Raw genomic sequence first — 8,207 nt, 5'->3', positions numbered from 1 at the left:
ACACTTTCTCACTACACTGCGCTCACACACGTTAGTAAGACAAAGGAAAATGCACACCCAGCTAATTTTCAATTTCAAGATAATCATTTTGGATGTGTGGACCCTAGGGTAGACTTAATGTCAAAATTTAGATTAGAGCATTCGAAATCTTTGTTTGTCCAATCAAGATCAGCATGGTTATGCTGGTTGACGAGCAGTGATTGCTTCATCCTAGACTTCAGGCAGGCCACACTTAGACAGTAGTCACGTATACCAAGCTTAGGCACAATTACGTTCCAAATACGAGTCGTTCTGCTATTGAAGTTGTCAGGGGGGTCTGCTTGGCTTAGTATAAGGGTGGGTTTCCTACTTGAGCAGGTGAAATTTTCATGGAGGGAAATCGGAGCACGGAATTTCATGATTTTATAGAGCTCAAGGAAACAATGGTAAGTGTACAGGTTTTGGACGGCAAGTATTCCGTGTTCCTTGAACAAAGGTTTCGTGTGCTCTTTCAAGAAAAATTTTTTGTTCAGATTTTGGTTGCCAAACGGTCGAGCACGAGCACAGGTCTTAAATTTATCTAGGTATGCCTCCCTGTCGCCAAACAGTACCCTGAGACAATATTTTTGTGCTTTGAATACAGAACTTATACGAGTTTTGGCTGCCCCACCCCAAACCGTGATACAATAGGAGAGGTGTGATTCAAATAGAGTGTAATACAACTGGCGGTGTAAGAAATCTGGGAGGGAGCAGCGTAGGCGGCAGAGAGTTGATGTTGCATGGCTAGAGAACGCCTAAGTGATTTTATATGTTCTTCCCAGGTTAGCTTTTCATCGATGACGACTCCCAGAAACTTAGCAGATGCAACTTGTTTTATTGGAAAGTTATCAATGGTTAGAGTATATTCAGAATTATTGTCAGTCTGGGAGGACGATGCTGGTTTAAAGTGAATGAAACAGCATTTAGACAAGTTGACATGGAGTTTGTTTGCTCGCATGTAGGAATATAAACTAGCTAAAAGAGAATTACCACGCATATATGCCTCCTTTTTAGATTTCCCAGTCACAAATATATTGGTGTCATCAGCGAAGGTGACAAATGATCCCAAACTGGAGCTGTTGGCGATATCATTAATATATAGGAGAAATAAGAGAGGTCCAAGAATCGAACCCTGAGGGACTCCAAACTGTATTTTCAAGGCGTCAGATTTCTCACCAACAACTTCAGTATATTGTGATCTATTTGTTAAGTAACTTTTTATAAGATCATTTGCCACCCCACGTATCCCATAGCCCTGTAATTTGACAAGTAATGTACCATGATCTATTGTATCAAAAGCTTTGCTAAGGTCTATGAATATGCCTAAGACATGATGCTTAAGTTTTAGAGATTCAGTTATAAGGTTTACTGAGTGATTAACTGCATGTGAAGTAGAGTGTGACTGCCTGAAGCCAAATTGTGTTTTAGATATTATACCCTGTGAGCTAGCAAACGAATATATTCTTGAGTAAATGATCTTTTCAAAGATTTTACCAAATATAGAGAGAGTAGAGATTGGGCGGTAGTTTTCTATCTCTTCAGGGTTTCCCTTCTTAAATACAGGAGTTATTCTACCAGTCTTTAGAACGTCGGGGAACGTGCCATTAGACATTAAGATGTTGATGTATCGACTAAGGATCGGTGTAATTACGTGAGATGATCTTTTGATTACACTAACAGGAATATCACTTGCTTTTCCATTTTCAAATCCTTTTATTATTTCCGTTATCTCATAAGGTGTACAGTCTTCTAACATAATCGATTTTTCATTAGTCTTTCCAAGGAAATCATAGAATGTTTTTATAGGGAGAATTGGTAAACCAGAGGCCTCACTGCTACTAAGTGTTTCATTGAGCTTAGGGGCAATAGAAACAAAGTAAGAGTTGAATCCATTGGCTATGACTCTACGATTCATGATTCGTTCGTTGTTTATGATAAAGGGAGGCTTAGTTTGCTTCTTTTTCTTGCCCCTGAGCTCATTGATTATCTGCCACGTTTTTTTGCTGTTTTCTATATTTTTATGGATTTCATTGCAGTAGTACGATCGTTTGGCGACATTGATAATACTTTTAAGCATTCTTCGGTAGTCACTGAAGACTTTATAGAGCAGTACATTACCCTCAGGGTTTCTATTTGTTACAGTGCTTGACCAGTCTCTACAGAGTTCATGTTTTCTTTCAACTGAGACAATGATTCCATCGGTAATCCACGGGTTGAGTTTGGGAGTCCTTTTGGTAACTTTTGGAACATCAAGCTTACAGTGTTTATCAAGTGTTTCATTGAAGCAGTCCAAGAACTCATTGAAGTTTACCGAGGGAGTCAAGTCATTCACCTTCACCTCGAGTTCATTAACAAAATTAGTGAGTTTGGAACTTGAATAATCATAGTAGCGAACATGTTTAAGTTTTTCAGTACTGTTTTCGGTAGGAATTGACGTGAAGGTGAATATAAAGGCATGGTCACCAATCCTATCATTCAATACACCGGAGAGAAGTACATGATCTATCTCTGATGTGAGGATATTGTCAATACATGAGTTTTTACAGTTAGGACGGAAGTGGGTAGCAAGTGATATAGTAGGATACATATTGTTACGAAGTAACGTGTCCTCAAATAGCTGGCTGGAGGTTTGTACATTGAGGAGGTTAGAGTTAAAATCGCCAAGAATATGGAACTTTTTACCAGCCAACTGCTTAGATATATCCTCAAGAGTTTGACAAAAGGTCTCACTACAGCCATTTGGAGGACGATAAGCAACCCCATATGTCAGTTTATCACCCGAGCTAAGAGTAATTTCAACAAATAAGCACTCAATATCTTTTGTACAGTGAGATAGATTTTCGATTACTACAGCATTCAGGCGATCAGAGACATATAAGGATACTCCTGTTCCTTTTTTCTTATCAGGGAATGGTACTTGACAAAATGTTGTATAGGAGGGGATTTGGTATAAGCCTTGTTGGCTTGGATCGATGTTGGTCTCAGCCAATCCAATGACATCAAAATTACACGGGAGGGTCTTATGTTCTATTAAAAAGCTGTCAAAATTACTAGCAAACCCATCTATATTGCAAAACAGAGCAGGCAGATAAGCAGAATTTTTATTTTTCTCAGGAAAAAGTTTGCTGATTGAGTTTGCTAGTTCTTGTTTTGTGTAACGCTTACAGTCTTCAAGTATTGAAGAGAATTTAGCTATGGTGACATCTTCCTGGTTGTTTGTATCATAGAATTTATCTGAATCATCATATCTTTGGCTGCTTGGAAATGGGCAATACCTATCTTCTATTGTACTACAGCAATCACTGCACATACATAGACCGTTTTTGCTTGTAAATTTCGCGGATCTGAAGCACTTAGTATGAACAACTTTGCTGCAATTTTCACATTCTAAGAGTGGCTGGCCAATATTAATGTATTTACTACAGGGGTCGCACACATCTTTAATAAGTTTCATAATCATGATAAACTAAGTGGGATAAACTCCCACTGGTCGGGTGGCCTTCCTTTGTCTTACTCTCTCCTGTCTCTCCCTCACATACACCCACTGTTTCAGACATCTCACAAATTTAGCAATACCAAGCTCTCCGAGATGGATTTCATCACCATTTCTCGCGAGTTTCATAGCAAGCAACCCTTTACCGTCTAAAAAGTGGCCAACACCAAGGTGCCATACAGTCTGGTTAAAGCTAGAGTACAACATTTCATCAACCAAGCTGTTGAATGCCATAATGTTTTTATTCATCTTAGGGAGTCTAGACGGTAAAACTGCTGTGACAAACAACTTCGCCTTAGGGCACAGTTTCTGGATCTGCTGGATTTTCAGGTGGAGAATGTCTACCAGCTGGTGTATATCACCAGGTGACTGCACATTTTCAACTCGTAGATCGTTGGTCCCACAAACTAAGATGACGTTGCTATAACCAATGCAGAGCTTAGGGTCTATTGCACTGACCTTGTTGGCTTTAACACGTTCACCTGGGAAGGACTGTCCAAGGGTTCCAGTACCGACACCGAACTTGATGGGCTTGGTGTTAGAGTCGCCCATGATGATGCAGCTCCGGCTAAACTGTTTGCTCACAGTTCTCAGTGTGATGGAGAACCTTCCTGTCTGCACAGAAGACTGAGTTTCAGCAGGACCTGTTTCATCAATACCGTGACGATACCAGGCTTGTGACGATCGTGTCATCACATACACTGAGTTAGATTCTGGACTCACACTATGAACATACTCAGTTGAGGCTTCGTTTCCGGTCTCATAGATGCACTTAAAGCGCACCTTCCTGACGTCGCCTATGCTGATAGTAGCAATTTCTGAGTTAGCAATAATCTCAGACTCATCGTCAGAGTGAAAAGGGAGCTTGCTACTAGTGGTGGTATCAACTGAGGGAGGGTAGTAGTTTATTAGGATGGAGTTGGGCTTATGGGTCAGTCTGCACTTTGATGTAACTGCGTCTATGGCTGAGGCAAGGGGTGCTGGGATTGTGGGGGATAGGGGTGGGTCTGAATCACCAGTATAAGAGCAGGATCTGACAATGCCAACATTCGCGAACCCAGACGCACCATCTGATGCAGAAACAAATGCTACAGAGACCATGAGAAAGAAGGTGGTGATACATCTCATGAATTCGATGGATACGGAAATGTTCACGAGGATTAAGAATCTTTTAGCACCAAAAGAACTCCTTGGAGAAAGCCTAAAATCCATCGAGGAAGTTCTCAAAGCTCACATGGCACCGAAACCTACGATACTTTCTGAGCGCCATATGTTTTATATGTTGAAGCAAAGAAGTGGAGAGGACACAGGACAGTTTGTCACTAAACTGAGAGAGCAGGCAATCAAGTGTATGTTTGAGCAGGCCCAACTGAATGAGAGAATAAGGGATCAGTTTGTGTGCGGTATCTCAAGCGTGGAACACCAGCCCTGTGGGACACCAAACTTTATTACAATTTCTTCAGATTCTAGGTCACCTATCTTGACTTTTTGACAACGACCACGGATGAAGCTGGTGAACCATTTCAAGGCTGTTCCCGCAATCCCAATCTCACACTTCAATATATTGATCAATTTGATATGGTCAACTGTGTCGAATGCAGCACTCAGGTCTAAAAGCATTACAACTGTTGCTGTGTTTTCATTAGTGGCTATGAGGAGGTCATTGACTATGGTAATGAGGAGTGTTTCTGTGCTGTGATGCTTTTTGTAACCAGACTGGTGGTCAATGTTGAGATTATTCTTGGCTAGATGTTCATTGAGGCATTTTAATACAAAGCGCTCAATGAGTTTACCGATGAATGTAAGATTAGAGATGGGTCTATAATTCTTTAAATTCTCAGTGTCTAGGGAGTCACCTTTGATCAGGGGAGTGAGATGTGCTAACTTGATTCCCTCCATACTTCCGGTTGAAAGAGAAACGTTGATAATATCACAAAGGGTAGGGAGGATTAGCTCAAGGTGCTCTGACAAGAGTTCTTTAGGTAGTGGATCAATCAATGAGGTTTTGATGCCAGATTCTTTGATCAATTCTCTGACTTCAAAAATAGTAGCTTTTCTAAATTCAGATAATGCCTGGCCATTGAAGTTTGGAGAACTATTAGTCACAGTAGTGTTGGGAAATGATGTTCGGATTTTCTCAGTTTTTTCAGTAAAATACTGGTTGAAGGCATTTACAGTTTCCTGAAGATTTTCTGAAGATGGTAAAGTGAGGTCCTTTTCTTTATCCAGGAAAGTGTCTACAAATTTGTAAAGGCTCTTTTGTGAGTGTTTGTATTTCTGGAAGGTATTAGAGAAAAACAGTTTTTTCTTTTTGAGAGTCAGCTCTGAACAGTGCTCTCGCAAATGAACAAAGATAGAATGATCAATTTCGAGACTTGACTTTTTCCAGGCTTTCTCAGCCTTTCTTCTATCGGCTCTAGCAACTTTGTATTCGCCATCAAACCAGGGAGCAGTGGGAATGTCTTTGATGGTTTTGGAATATTCTGGAGCATGTACATTTAGTATATGTTGACACCCATTGTTAAATTGAGTCACAATATCAGAGAAGCTCTTTTCTTCAAAAACCAACTCAGATAGCAGTTTTCTCAAGAGAGCGATTATGGCATTGACATAGATTTTCGTGATGATTGTTTTTCCAGTCTTGTGTTTAGTAGAGAAGATGTTCTGTTGATTCTTAAAAAGTTAAATCCTAACAAGGCCCCTGGCCCTGATGGGATTCATGGGAAAGTCCTCAAAAACTGTGCCCAAAGCCTTGCATACCCACTTAGTGTTTTATTTAACCTGTCTTTCTCAAGCGGATGCATACCCCCTGATTGGAAGCTGGCACTTGTAGTACCAGTGCACAAAAAGGGTGATAAGTCTTCGGTTGAGAACTACAGGCCTATCTCGTTAACATCTCTTGTAATGAAAGTATTTGAAAGGTGCATAAAGACTGCATTATACGCTGCATGTTCTGATCTGTTGGATGACCGACAACACGGTTTTGTTAATGAACGTTCATGCACAACCCAAATGATACCTTTCACGGACAATCTTGCACTTGCACTGAACAACAGGTCCAGGACTGATATAATATATTTTGATTTTGCGAAAGCTTTTGATAGCGTTTCGCATGACCTCATTTTAAGTAAATTAAAGAATATTTTTAAAGTCGATGGACTAATGCTTAAATTTATCAAGTCCTATCTTGAGGGGCGACAACAACAAGTAGTGATAGGAGGCCAAACGTCTTCCTCTCTACCAGTTCGGTCTGGTGTCCCTCAAGGTTCTATACTTGGCCCTCTATTGTTTGTAATATTTATAAATGACATGTTCTCCTGTGTCTCTGAAGGCACCAATATCGCCCTTTATGCAGATGACACTAAAATTTGGAGGGAGATTCTTCAATGAAACTAATAAATCAATGAAACTAATAAATCAATGTTTTAGCTCATTTTACAAAGTCAAATATTTAAAACAATTAAAATTGTATAGTGCTCAATTTGTAAATGGCTAGTTGATCTTTGCTATTGGAAGTTTGTCAAGGACTGGCAGCTAGCGGGGCAAGGAATGCACGGGCTTAGGGGCTTTTGTGCACACCAGAACACTAGCTCGGTAGATTTTTGGAAACTAGAAGGACTGAAAACTAAAATTGTTTTTGATGGAGGCTGATGTTAAATTGTATGTTCTGATCAATCACGGGAGACAAAGTAAAACAAGTTGTAATTTGGGTTAGTAACTAAATTGGTAACAATTGGTTAAATGGGTTAGTAAATGAATTGTTAACAAATTGGTAATGGGTTAGCACACTGACGCTGCACTCACTATCACTGCACGTCACTCTACACAGACCTCAAACACAACTCTCACTCACTTAACCTCGTGAGTGGTGTGGTAAAGTGATTACAAACAAATCTTCCCAAAACTGTAAATCCTTCTTAATAACAGTTCAAACTTCTTATAAACTACTTCTTCTAACTTCTTCTAACTTCTTAGAAACTAATTCTTCTATCACTTCCCCAGAAGTGATGTGAACGTGTTGTGATATTCCCTTACTCACAAACACTAGATCTTCTCTTTAGGTTCTTCTGTGTGGTCCCCGTGACACACACACACACTGGAACTTGACTTGTCTGGCTTTCACTCTTACAGCAGCAGACACTCACTAGAACTAAAAACAACCCTGTAAATATAAGAAAGTATGTTAGAAAGTAGTAACCCCAAAACTACAAACCTAGGACTAAAGGAACTACTACAAAGAAACTGAAACTACTACATAGAAACCAAAATAAGCTAAACATTACACTACCTGCCCTTCAGGGTTAGCTCTCGTTCCGTTCACCTGAATCCTCTATATTTACATCCTTGTTGTATTTACATGCTAAGGGAATGAGTGTGTGTGAAACAACAAAACATAACCACTCAGACATGTCTATGAATATAATAACTTAAAGGTAAAATATGATAGCTGAGGCATGTTTTTGAGAGGGACGGTATAATAGCTTGTGGTAACAACTGGCCTTTACTTTAATAGGATGAAGTTTTAGTTTTAGGACAGGAAGAAGGCATTAAGAAGATTTGCTCTTTGTTTACAAGGCAGAATATAAGCAATGTTGGTTATAATATGTATCAATATCTAGATCTTCGTTTATCAATTTTCACTAAATGGGTTTAAAATTTTAATAGGGAGGGAAATTCATCAACTTTATTAAGTACC

General features: G+C 39.6%; 1 long non-coding RNA gene across 1 annotated transcript; it reads right to left on the bottom strand.

Moving 5' to 3' along the window:
* Positions 1-7,216: 7,216 nt before the first annotated feature.
* On the bottom strand, positions 7,217-7,925 carry LOC134825697 (uncharacterized). Its single transcript, XR_010161591.1, has 2 exons — positions 7,800-7,925; positions 7,217-7,673 (listed from the first exon to the last, which is right to left on the bottom strand). It is a non-coding gene; the product is annotated as an uncharacterized LOC134825697 (long non-coding RNA).
* Between the last annotated feature and the right edge of the window lie 282 nt (positions 7,926-8,207).

The sequence above is a fragment of the Bolinopsis microptera genome, unplaced genomic scaffold (genome assembly GCF_026151205.1).
Source record: "Bolinopsis microptera isolate Bmic1 unplaced genomic scaffold, MBARI_Bmic_1.0 sca16, whole genome shotgun sequence".
Taxonomy (NCBI): domain Eukaryota; kingdom Metazoa; phylum Ctenophora; class Tentaculata; order Lobata; family Bolinopsidae; genus Bolinopsis; species Bolinopsis microptera.
Note: the sequence above shows the minus strand (reverse complement) of the source record. Positions and strands in the feature narration are given on the sequence as shown.